General features: G+C 42.1%; 1 protein-coding gene across 1 annotated transcript in view; it reads right to left on the bottom strand.

The window, feature by feature from the left end:
- The window catches only part of PAM16 (presequence translocase associated motor 16), a 66,757-nt gene extending 56,281 nt beyond the window's left edge, over positions 1–10,476 (bottom strand). Inside the window, exon 1 of the mRNA XM_085628453.1 lies at positions 10,362–10,476. The gene's annotated coding sequence lies outside the window, so the exon portion shown is untranslated. The remainder of the gene's footprint in view (positions 1–10,361) is intronic.
- Between the last annotated feature and the right edge of the window lie 1,807 nt (positions 10,477–12,283).

Below are 12,283 nucleotides of genomic sequence, written 5' to 3'. Positions count from 1 at the left end.
CGTAGTTTTTTTTTTACATTTTTGCAACTATACCGATAATTGTCCCTAAATTGAAATTTACAACCCTAACTGCATTACTGTTGGAGTTAATAAGGAGGTAGAAAATAAATTGCACCCTAGGAACTACAATCGCCCACTCCTAAGGGTGGGATCAATTTACCAGATTTAGAAAATTAGTACATTGCTTCTCAATTGCAGTTGGTAGCTCATTGGTGTACGGATACTGAGGCAGGAGAACCTGCGTATGTTTCAGAGGCAAGCGTCTTGTGCCAATGGTGTTGCACCACAATATAACAGAGCAGACTCATTCAAGGCTATTAATGGTAGCCAGGAACTGTTGGAGGAACTGCTTATCCGGCACAAAGGCAACGGTGGTTAAGGCACCGGCCCTTCCATTGTGGTGGTATACAGAATTTAAATGATTTGAAACCAAAATAACACAATGATGTGGCAAGAAGTGGGTATGGACGCTCTTGGTAACCTGTTTGAGGCATTCAATAAGCTGCTTAGAAAGAATGGGCTACAATGGGTATTTTTAACTTATGGTGCCATTTCCGGTGCAGTAAAAACTGAATGAAAATATTGCAATGATGAGACCACGACACTTCACGTTGCAATTATTACTACATGCCTACAATACTTCAGCAGATTCCTGTAGGGGTAACCTGTCCCTGCAGTGATGGGGTACACTGGAAGGCAGATCAGTGCTGACTAGAATCCAGATCAGTCTGCATTTCATAAAGCAAGTAGTGGTCAACGCAGGTCACGTAATCACTGGAGCTACAAATCCATGGATAAGAGGAACATCATGGGCTACAAAAGGACCCCATGGCCACATTTAGCGCGCTATCTAGCACACAATCACAATTGTTAGTTTCGTGCTTGCATGTCCATATAAGTATTTTTGAAAGAGAACAAAGGTGGTGCTGACCCTTACTTCAGAATACAGGATCATATCGCCCATACTGCTTGGCATCCCTTGCATGGAGTCTCTACGACGAGGGATGAACTGCCTAATTGATGTAGAAACTCAAATGAGGGGTGTGTGGGGCAGCTATAAGTAGAAGAGAATGTGTATGCGAGAAAGAATATATATTTGACCTGGCAAGCCAGATGATCATTGCAAGTGTCTGACCACTGAACTTTATTACTTTTGCCCATTTCTTAATCTATGATTAATTAAGGTGGTCTATTTGTCAGGGAAGGTGTTGATTAACAAAGTGTAGGAGAATAGCATGATATCAATGTTTTATGTCTATACCTGTGAAAAATGATAGTCAGAAATTCCAGGTAGAAGCACCATGCTTTACTTTTCTATTCCCTTGACTCCTGAAATAATTTGGTTGATGTAAATCCCTGTCAATGGATGTCACACATGGGTGGTGGTCAAAGGGTGTGGGATGGGATAGGAGATTCACGGCAAGGACCCATGCTCATAACTGGCCTCCAACACACTGCCAAAGAGCAGAAGTCAAACATCAAATACGAAGAAGTTACAATTATTTTAAAAGTGAAAGATCGCAGAGTATTTCACAAAGTTTATGCTCCCTAACAGCATTGCCTCTAAAGCAGCTCTAGATCCCCAGTCCTTAGTGCTTTCATATGAGATTTTCTCCAACATACACCTCCCTACTGTGCTTCTGCAATTGATCTTCCATTTCAGCATGTGCCTTTAGACAGCATTATTACTTTTCTGTGATACTGTGTGCCATTGCAGGTCCATATGCTATGGTTTGTGCTCTTCACTAACTTTACTTGATCTCCTGTATGGCCTCTGTCTAGAGTGGCACAGAGGGAAAAAAAGGCAGGGTGGAATGCTACCCAGTGTGACGGCTAGTTGTTTAGGCTATTTGCAAGCATTTTTTATGTCTGATGTTACGTCCCAAGTGGCCAAGGGTATGAACAGACCCTGGTCCCTTGTTAACTGTGCCACAGAATCCAATGTATAATTAATGGAAAAAGTCTAACAAGGCCAAAATTGGTCTGGAGTTGCTTATGTTCTCTTCAGAAGGGGGCTACTGTGAATGACCGCCAATGGTTTAGACTATTTGCAAGCATTCCTCTCGTCACATTTGTAGGTTTCTTTCATATGGAACCCTTCACTTCTACCCTTGTCAACTAAAGTGAATGTACTCTTACAGGTAAGCATGCTTAAAGACTCTGCTTGTCTTTCGATCAATGTATCTTGTGCTCATTGCCATTCTTCCACACTTTTGTGCTACAACTCTGAGTGCTAGTTATATCCTAGATAGGGTAACAGTACTATAATCCTAGCGGCTCTCAGAAACTTCCCATTCACTTGAGGGTGGATAGAAACAACTGTCATCAAACTTAAGAAAGCTAAAACAGAAGTCCTCCAACTAGGATAAAGGGCCCTTCTTTTAAACCACTCAGCTATAGCTGATGCCTCTGCCAATAACTTGGGACCAGATCTAAACAGCAAATAAGGCGTGAGAAAAACAAATAAACAGTAACCAAAAGATCACTTTTTCAATACAAACAACTGCAAATGACCTTTCCCCATCATAACCATAAAACCAGACTGCAGCAATCTGTACGGTGATCAAGGTCAAACCTGATTATACTAAAAACAACCATGCCAACGTTCATAATAACTAAACACAAATTGTAGAATGATCAAACGGCTGGTCTAATGCCAGTAATCAACTTCAAATGCAGAACACTGCCCTGCCCTCTCCAAATATAAAAATCTCACATGGCGTCCATGTGTAGCCCCTTCTTTGCCTGCTTGCCTATACACTTCCACCCAACACAAGAGGAGCCTCCAACTGCCAATCGAATCCTAAACAATCAAATCGTTTTTGATGGCTTCTCCAATGTCCATGGTTCCTCAGCTAGGCTCATGCTTTACAAACCAAGATACATACATACTTACATCCAATCTTAGGACTTAAAATTTGAGACCAACCTAAAACATCCACCCCCTCTAGGGTTGGTAGTCCCACCAGAGGTGCCAGGTCACGAGTCAGTCATCTTTTTCAGTGGCTCCAGGACATTATCCAACCATGCCTGAGCTCTCAGAACTAATCTACTGCTTCAATTACTTGTTTACATGTTTACATAAATCAGGAAAGTCCAAAGTGGATCTGCCCGGTGGCGGTTTTGGTCAACTTAGTACAGTCCCTACCCAGCCAGGAGGTCGCAGAATTCCTCTTCAGCTTTGAGAAGTGCCCATTCCATTCTTCAAACCTCCAAAAGAGGGATCCTTCTTCTGCGTGACAGTTTTCTCCAACATTGTTGGAGCCACTGAGCCCCACCGCCATTTATTTTTTTGGGCAGGCCTCTTTTTGTCCCTTCAACAACAGCAGTCCTACAGGCACACAAAAAAACTGGGGCAGAGCAGCACCTATCTGCAAAACCACTGAGAAATTAGCAAGACCAATGAAGTTTCCCCAGGACTCGAGCCAGCTGTGATGGTCAAGGTTGTTCCTTGCCTCCCTTGGCTGTGGCCTGCCCACTCATTTTCTTGTTCAGAGCCGTGGGTTACAGACGCATTACATCATCATGGGAGGAATGACGCCCATGGCTCACTCCAATAAGCCAACGTATACACACTGGGTATTGTTTCACTGTATACATGTACCATCTCCCTATTTCTAATCCCAATCCTCAGAACCAGTTGCTGTGTTTCTTTCATTTAGGCAGAAGACACAGTCTGCTCCAGGTCAGGCGAAGCAAACCCTCAGAGGTCGCAACCAGCTGCTGCAGTTCTACCTAGCATTTCTCTGCCTGCCAAGCAGCTAGTTAGATGCCTTCCCTGCTTCCACATCGCTTTGCACTAATTAAACGCAACTTGCCTCAGACACTCAGTACAAATAATCAACTACTGCACTGTAAGTGAGCAAAAGATTACTTTTTGTCTTGCACGCCCTTCTCTGTGGGCACTGCAATAGACTGGTTGAAGTTATGACATCTGTGGAGCAACAAAGTTATATATGCAAGTATTTATAAGTACAACAGATCGGGATAATAGCAATAACTAAATGATACTTAATAGTGCATTTGATCAAATTGCCAACTGGATTGGTTGAGCGGGTTGCTCACACTAACGGACTAAAATAACCACCCCCCGTAGATTAGGCAAACACTTACGGTCCTGACGAACTGACACTGATCCTGTATGGGATTATACAAGGCAAGAAACATGTTGAACAATTCTCCTGATCTTTGGGAACATTAATTCCATGTAGGCTCCATATCTTTTTAGGTCTCGCCTGACCCAGCGCATGCGCTGGTCTGGCGAGACTTATTGAGAGGGCTCCAAAAAGTGCTACCAGGCCAGCCTAGTGCTACAGTGCATATTACTTTCACTTTCGCTGCCCCACGGCCGCTTTTATGTTTGATCGTGATCGCGATCGCAATCACTTTCACTTTCGCGGCCGCACGGCCGCTTTGCATAGCCAATAGGTCTCGCTTTTGGGACCTTATAAGTATTTAGTTATGCAACTGTTGCATGGCTAAACACTTATAAGGTCCCAAAGGCGAGACCTATTGGCTATGCCAATGCTTGTTTTACCTTAATAATGGCTCCACGCAAAGAAACAATTCTCCAAGGGGGGCTTACATTAATTGGAATCTCTTATTTCTTCTCTCTAATATCCTGGCCAATCTTCTTTGCAGTAATATTCAGTCAGATAGATCGGACTCAGTGGCTACTTGGAAAAGAACTCTGATAAGTCAGGGACTGAGCGCCAGCCCGACGAGGACCACAGCACAATGATGAAGCATGCCACCATTTGGTAGGTCTAAGCTTGTGCTCCTCAACTCAGTTGCCTCTGATGACCATATTAATTTTCACCATTCTCTTAAAAATGTTGATAGATTCGATCTCTTTTTCTTGGAACTAAACACGTATTTAATTAATTCATTGATAGAGGGAAAAGGTGTGCTGGATTGGTAATCTCTCATCCCCTCTACTTTTGTCTGGTAATACTTTTGAAGAAGTGAGTCTCTGACCAAGTTTCTTTTGTATAATTACAAATGTATTTCCCAATCTCAGCACCTTCAGAATGGCTCTAAAATCTATTAACCGCCTTAAAAAGCGAATAGCAGTCAGTAAAGGGAGCAATTAGATGATTTATCAGGACAAGCACCAATAAGTTACAAAACAACGTAAAAGCAAGGGTCAGTGGACAGGGAGGTCTCTCCCAAGAGATTTATCACCAATGCCTAGTAACAAATCCAATTGAAGGGTTCTAGCTACACAAGAAGCATTATTTCTCCAGGAGGTTATCACAACCATGATTCAGCAAACAAGCATAATGCACCAAAGTGCAGCAGGACAAGTTTTTGGTGCAAGGATTGCAGGCAGCATATGTATATAAAACAAAATGTGTGCGTGAACTTAGGCAGCTCTCTCCTGATTGAAGGTAAAGTGAACTATAAGATGAACCGTTTTTTTTGCTCCAACTCCGCTCAATAACCATCTCTGCTGTGATTCCAGCTGCATTCTTGACACACCTGCCAAGTGGCATGCATCGCACGCCAGCCTAACGCATTTCAATGCTTGGCCCTGCATTATGGCACAGAAAAATAAATATAAAAAAAGAGAGTGACTAAGGGCTTTTCAAAGGTTCAGCATCCGTGCCCAAACAGTAGAAGTACAAAAAATATGCAGTTCCTAATTGCAAGGGGAAAGGGAGGAGCCAGGTTTGAGTGGTCTACACTAACACGGAGAACAGGGGTTCCACCTGTTGGAATTTAGGGCCATCACACACCCGGCTGGGTGTCATGCTTCATCATAGGGCGTGCTCCTCGTCAGGTCGGTGCCGCAATACCTGATGGGCTCCCTATGAGGGGCTCTTTGGCGGAGATCTTTTATTCCAAATCGCTGTTAGGTGCCGTGGGGGTGAGGGGCTAAGTAGTGTAGATGAGGTAAGTGTCAGTGAGAGACTAGAAGAAAATTTAAAACAGGAAAAGAAAGCGTCACCAAAACTTTTTTTAATCAATAGGCCTTCCAAACTGGTTAAAAAGAAGAAAGCACACCCAAGAGATAATGGCTCGGGTTTGGCGCTATATTATGTGGTCAACATGTTTCTCGACTAATGGTCAATTGATCTAGTGGCAATTCGTCAGGATGTAATAAAATCAGTTCCATCTACACATGGGTGGTTGTCTGGTGATATTTGCCTGGATAAACCAACCTAAACAAACTCTAAATGTAGTACCTGTTGAATTGTGACCAATCCTAATCGAGTGTAATCTACAGCATCAATTCCTGGCAGAAAAGACACATGGTAATCCCCAGTGCCGGTTGCAGGAATCGCAACACATCCGCCGACCTACCCAATACTCCCTTTCCCCTTGCAATTAGGAACTGCATATTTTTTGAACTTCTATAGAAAAATAAATGTCACGCCAATTAGTAGTCAGTCCTCGGATTGCTGGAGGCGCTTTCAGTGTGGCGGTGTGAAAATAAATAAAACTGTCGTACTGGCCCGAAGCGCTCAATTTAACGAGCAGGGGTGAGGTGTCCTTTAACACATTTTACAGTTTGTAATCCCGAAGATCAAATACTGGTGCTTGGAACACCTTAGTAGCCCTGTGGTTAGGAACAAACACCGCAGAATGCCATAACGCAAAGAAAAGGAGAAAACAGTCCTTTTCCAATCTGGTCAGGCATGAGGCGAAGCAGGTGGCTTTGTCCCAGTGCTGGAGTGCGACTGAGAAGGTGGGAAAGGAACCGTTGCAGTTTTTCATTCCCACTGGCTGGCGGATCCAAGCTGGGAATCCTAGCGTATGGCGCACTGTGAAACACTGCCTGAATCCCAAATGGATCTGATAGGGCAGAGAAACAGTGAGTTGCCATTCATTTTCCATATTATTCGTTAATATTTAAAAATACCTACCCTGCAACCTGGAGAAGCTTATCACAGTGGAGATGAAACTGACGGCAGTTCTTTGTTAAAAAGTGGCACAGCAGTGCCAGGTTGTATTTTGGTGAGGGGTGTCCAATATTACTATGTCATTGATGGACTGATATAGCTTAACAGTCCGTTTAATTTACCTGAAATATATACCTGGCATGACATACAAGCTAATAAACCTTAAAATGAATAGCTGTAAAAACGAAGAATTTATTGGGTTTTACGGTGCTATATGCGTGCAGAGTCGGCTTTTGTAACTATCCCGAGAAGACATATATCACATTGTCTATACTTGCCCAGCACTAATGGTGGTACGAAAAGGACTGTTGAGACGGTTCTTTATTAGAAACACCATACTTACGTGTGGGCAGCAGTCTTAGCCTATCTCCAAGGGGATAATGCGATGTTCTGTGGGAAATTCCTTACGTTTCTGTGTATCGCAGAGTTAAAACTAGCTAAGTATGAGTTATAATGGAAATATTCCTGGGGCACTTGCATTGCGCTAGAGATGCTTCATTATCAGTCATCTACTTTGGGTCAACTATGGGAGAACTATAGTTAAACAATGAAGCATTATTCTCCTATATCTAATGTTAGGATTGCAATTATGATTATCCCTGCAGTTTTACCCCTCACATTCTAGTGGTTTTAGAATGTAGGACTGAATTGTAAGACAAGTATTTCGCATTTAGCACTAAACAACTATTTTCACAGCAAATGGGTGCCTTTAGTAGGAACAGCGTAATGACCTTTGAATCTGTTCTTTTTTAAAGGACCTGTATTGGTAACCAAATTAAGCATAAATTTCATCATTCGCTCTTTAGAATTTGAATGCGCAAAGTATGTTCATGTTAAACTAGAATGTTTTATATACTTTAGTTTGGTAGTCAAAAGAATAGCACGAAGTATAAAATTAAGGATATGCACATAGCACTTTTTTCTGAATATTTTGCACTAATCAGATACTTGATACTTATGATAATACAATTTTTTATCATGTTATTGTAAATCTGTATCTGCGTTTGTATCATAAAGATTTCTTCATATATGATTTACATGGTTAATTCCTGGTAAAAATCTTGAATGCACAAAACACTTTTATTTCAAATACTCTCGATTGGCTAAATCTAGCATGATTATAGTTTCATAGTTGGTGGTTGAATGATCTGGAATGTTATCACGTGATTCATGACTTTAGTTAATATCTTTCCTTTCTTACTTGGGTTGGGTGTTTAAGTGAGACAAAAAGATTAGTATCACAATTGAATGATGGCAGAGTTTTTATGATAATATTTACTGGATGATGTTTTAACTTGTGATCTTATTGTGATAACATAGTAAGTTTTAATCAACTGAACATTAAAGTACCCTACTGTGTACAGGTTAATCCTGGTATAAACTGTAAATGTGTGGTCTAGCATAAACAGTTTAGGAGCTTTGGTAAATTTTGAATTTGTTTTTGTACCACAACGTGGGCTGATTTGTGAAATGTATCGCACTAAAAATGGGCATAACTGGTGCTTGCTTTTCTGTATCACTCAAAGTGGGGCATATAAGAAGACTGAAAATGTGAGTAGGTCACACATAAGCAACCTCAAAACTCGGCAACTATGTTCCGTGTGCCGCAATGCTCTCCTCACTCAGTTCTCCTGAGCAGACAGTGTGTGATGTAACGCGCATCACCTCTGCCCTACACCGGTGGGTTCTACCCAGCACACTGGATGAGCCGTGAATTCTGTTTATTCTGAAGCACAAACGCCACCAAGCCCTTCTCTCAGACAAAGCACTTGTGGGTTGCCCTAACTTCCCCGGGTATCTTCTGCTTGCCATGTCCCCAACCCACTCTTACCATGACAACGCAAGGATCTTCTCACGTTGGACGTTCTTGCGGCAGCATTGAAGGGCACAATACGAAAGTTGAACTTTCAATCCGGATACGGAAATGGTACCTGCTGAAACGTCCGATACATGATATCGCCATCTTAGCATGGGATAGTAGAAGGGAAAGTAACTACATTAAAATGTTAACGCTATGTTCTCGTACAGCTCCAGTGCGACACCCGTCAAGGGACGTGGTTACACTTGTCGTTTTCTAATACTCCCTTACATTTTCCTGGGAGCTAACAGCACAGACCATTTTGTAAACGGTATACGAGATGGCGAACAAAGGTGCCTTTATGACATCTTAGTCGCGCGGCGTTGCCCGGACAACGACTACGCGCCGTCTACAGCGTTATAACATTCAAATAATGTTTCATAAAAGGATGGCGCCCTCTGCTGGAAGACGGCAGCGCTCACTGTCAATGCCTAACTACAATAAATACCGTATACGTCCAGCCTGGTGTTCGCATACCGTTCGAGAGCAATATCTTCTTGACAGCTAGCGGTCGAAGTGCATAAAGAGAAGTTTGGGCACTGTGATGCCGAGTACAATGCGGGCGTTGTTATGTTATGCTGTACCTGCCCGTATTCTTGAAAATAAAGATCATTTGATTACTAAATTATCTATGGACCCTGATTCTACAGGCGTGGCCATCAAATGTGGAGGCGGAGTCAGAGACGTGGCTAAAAGAACAACACGATTCTGTAAATATTTTGTTAGTATTTGACCTATAGGTAACTGCATATAAAATATAGTGCGCATTTACTGTTGCCACCTTTCTGAGAGAAAACTGCTTGGCATTTGTTGTTTATAAGAGTTTGTTAAGCCCCGAGCTAAATAGGACTTTAAAGAAAATTGTAAGTTTTCATTTGAAGCATGACTTTTCTGCCTTTGTTTAATTAATACTTAGGAATTGTTAACGCAGCACTAAAATACGTTAAAAAGTGCTTTCTATTTATACTTGCTGTTTGAAGTATTTACAGAGAAGGGCTAAAACAAAAAAAAGTACCAGCTTTAGGTGATTTTATTTATTTATTTATATACTGGCCGCTGTAGTATCCTCCCCAGCCCGGGTATATAAAAAGGATCACGCCACACACAGAGCTTGGTATTACACATCTTTGTTCCTCAGCGTGTACCGGTTAGCTGAATATTCTACATGTTGAGTAATTGATACCAAAATCCAGTGAAGTTTAAAGGATTTATTCGAAGAAGTGGACATCGACAGAGCACACCACCTTCAGTCCTTCTCCCTGGCTAACCGCAGATAAGAAAGCTGGTTGTCAGGGTGAACGACTGAAGCATGGAACATATAATTTGAAAGCAAACAATAAGTAATAACTGGAAGACATTCCTCGCGCAAGACATTTTGTTGTCTTCATCAACAGCTTTAAAAAAATATGCCTGCCATTCTAACCATTTCATGGAAGGCGCAACCCCCGTAGGCCAGAAAGGTTGAGGAGGCTGAATAGTGAAATTATTTTGTGTTGCCATGACTAAGTATTACAAAATGAATAGTAAAAGCACAACAACATAAAGAAAATATGAAATAAATGAAGGTACTACTTGAAGTAAATTGAAAAGTACAGTACCAGTAGTGGGATGCCGTGAATAAATAAGGTGAAAGTGGCTTCCCGGAGCGAAGGAATGATAGTTTTGCAATCCTTGTGTGAATCCAAGATGCCGTCACGCAAATTGCCCTGGTACGTGACCTTTGAGGACGATAAGCACGTAAGAAAGAAGCTGACGAACGTGGTGATGAACGATGCGTGTCAGCGCACCGTAACATTCAGAAGTGAACAGTTGAGCCCCAACATTTGATCAGACTCGCACTGTCGACTCGTGCGATCGGCGTCTTGGTCTGAAGAATACTTCGAAAAAAGTAAGTTGAAAACAACACACTTCTTTTTGTTGAAAATTCCAGCGTTGAAGAAATACTTGTAGGAATGTGTATAAAATCCACAGGATCAACGTGAAAAAAAAATCAACCATAAATTCCGGAATTCCATTAAAAATTCAGTATTTGAATAAAATTTGTGGGTTCTTGATATCGATGTCCAGGAAAAATCGTCGCCAAATTTGTTGAGTAACTGACACCAAAATCCAGTAAAGTTTAAAGGATTTATTCCAAGAAGTGGACATTGACAGAGCACACCACCTTCAGTCCTTCTCCCTGGCTAACAGCAGATAAAAATGCTGGTTGTTAGAGTGAACGACTGAAGCATGGAACATATAATTCGAAAGCAAACAATAAGTAATAACTGGAAGACAGTCCTCGCGCAAGAACACAAGGTATACAACTAACTTAAAGGGAAACACAACACTACATCATGAATTCTATCACCCCTACCCACATACTTACGTCACTGTTCCACGGATCCCACCCTCATCGCCAGTGTGGTGTTGGCCGTCAGGGGTGTCTGGCCACGTGGTGATAGGCCCAAGGCTGGCGGACACACACACAAGGCACACGCTTGGTTACAGTGGTGGTCAGAGAACTAACCAAGCCTGGGTTCCGGGCTCTTTCTTAGCTTGCCTTACGTTGCGCCAGTCCAGCCCATTATGCTTACGCATGGGGGGAAACAAAGGTGATACAACAGTAGTCACACCTGCTGGGTTAGGTGGCATGGCTTCACCCGGCCATCTACGACATTACATCCGTCAGGAACCAAAATGGTCCAGTCAGCTCTAACTCACAAGACACTACATCTGCCCTTTTGTTAAATAAAAAGTACAAAAAATAAATATATACATCACAACTCTTCAATAAGTCATTTTGGTGTTCGAATCAATCGCCCAGATCTGGTCATATGAGGCTGTGGCGATACCGGCGAAGTGTCAATGATTAGCATTGGTGACAGAGACATTGGTACAGTCAGTCGTTGGGCTCTCTGGATTCTCAGGTGGATGAGTCTCACTTCTGACATCTGGAGTTGGCGAATGTAGAGGTAGACGTTTGAAATGCGAAGAATCTTGTGTAATGGACTTTCCAGTATGGTGAGCAGTCACCATGTGTCCTTTACTAGTCACAACCCTGAGTGGGTCAGATTCAAAAGGAGCATCAGACTTGCACTTTTATTTCTGTCTGACAATAACTTGGTCTCCTCTTTTGATCACAGCGCTTCGAACACAATGGCATCTGTCAGCATAGGTTTTCATTTGCGTTTGTGAGACGAATCAGTGATGTGAAGTTTATCAATGTCAATTGATCTTTCAGTGGTCCATTGTGGCAATTTGGTTCCTATGGCTCTCCCAAAAAAACCTAAAATGAAGAACTGATTTGAATTTAAACTTTTCCAGGCAGCACGCTGAATGGTGTTATTGAGAGGGCTCATAAATCTCTTGACAACTCCATTCACCTGAGGGCAGAGTGGTGTGCTTTTCTGATGCTTGACATTTAGATGAGTGAGAAAATCTTTAACTTCTCGACTGTTGTAAGGCGTGCTATTGTCAGATCTCAGAATCAAAGGAACACCCATGTTGCAAAAATACTTTCTAACCTCTCAATGACTCT

Source organism: Triturus cristatus, chromosome 10 (genome assembly GCF_964204655.1).
Source record: "Triturus cristatus chromosome 10, aTriCri1.1, whole genome shotgun sequence".
Lineage (NCBI taxonomy): Eukaryota > Metazoa > Chordata > Amphibia > Caudata > Salamandridae > Triturus > Triturus cristatus.
The sequence above is the reverse complement of the archived record's forward strand: the minus strand, read 5'-3'. Positions and strand labels throughout refer to the sequence as shown.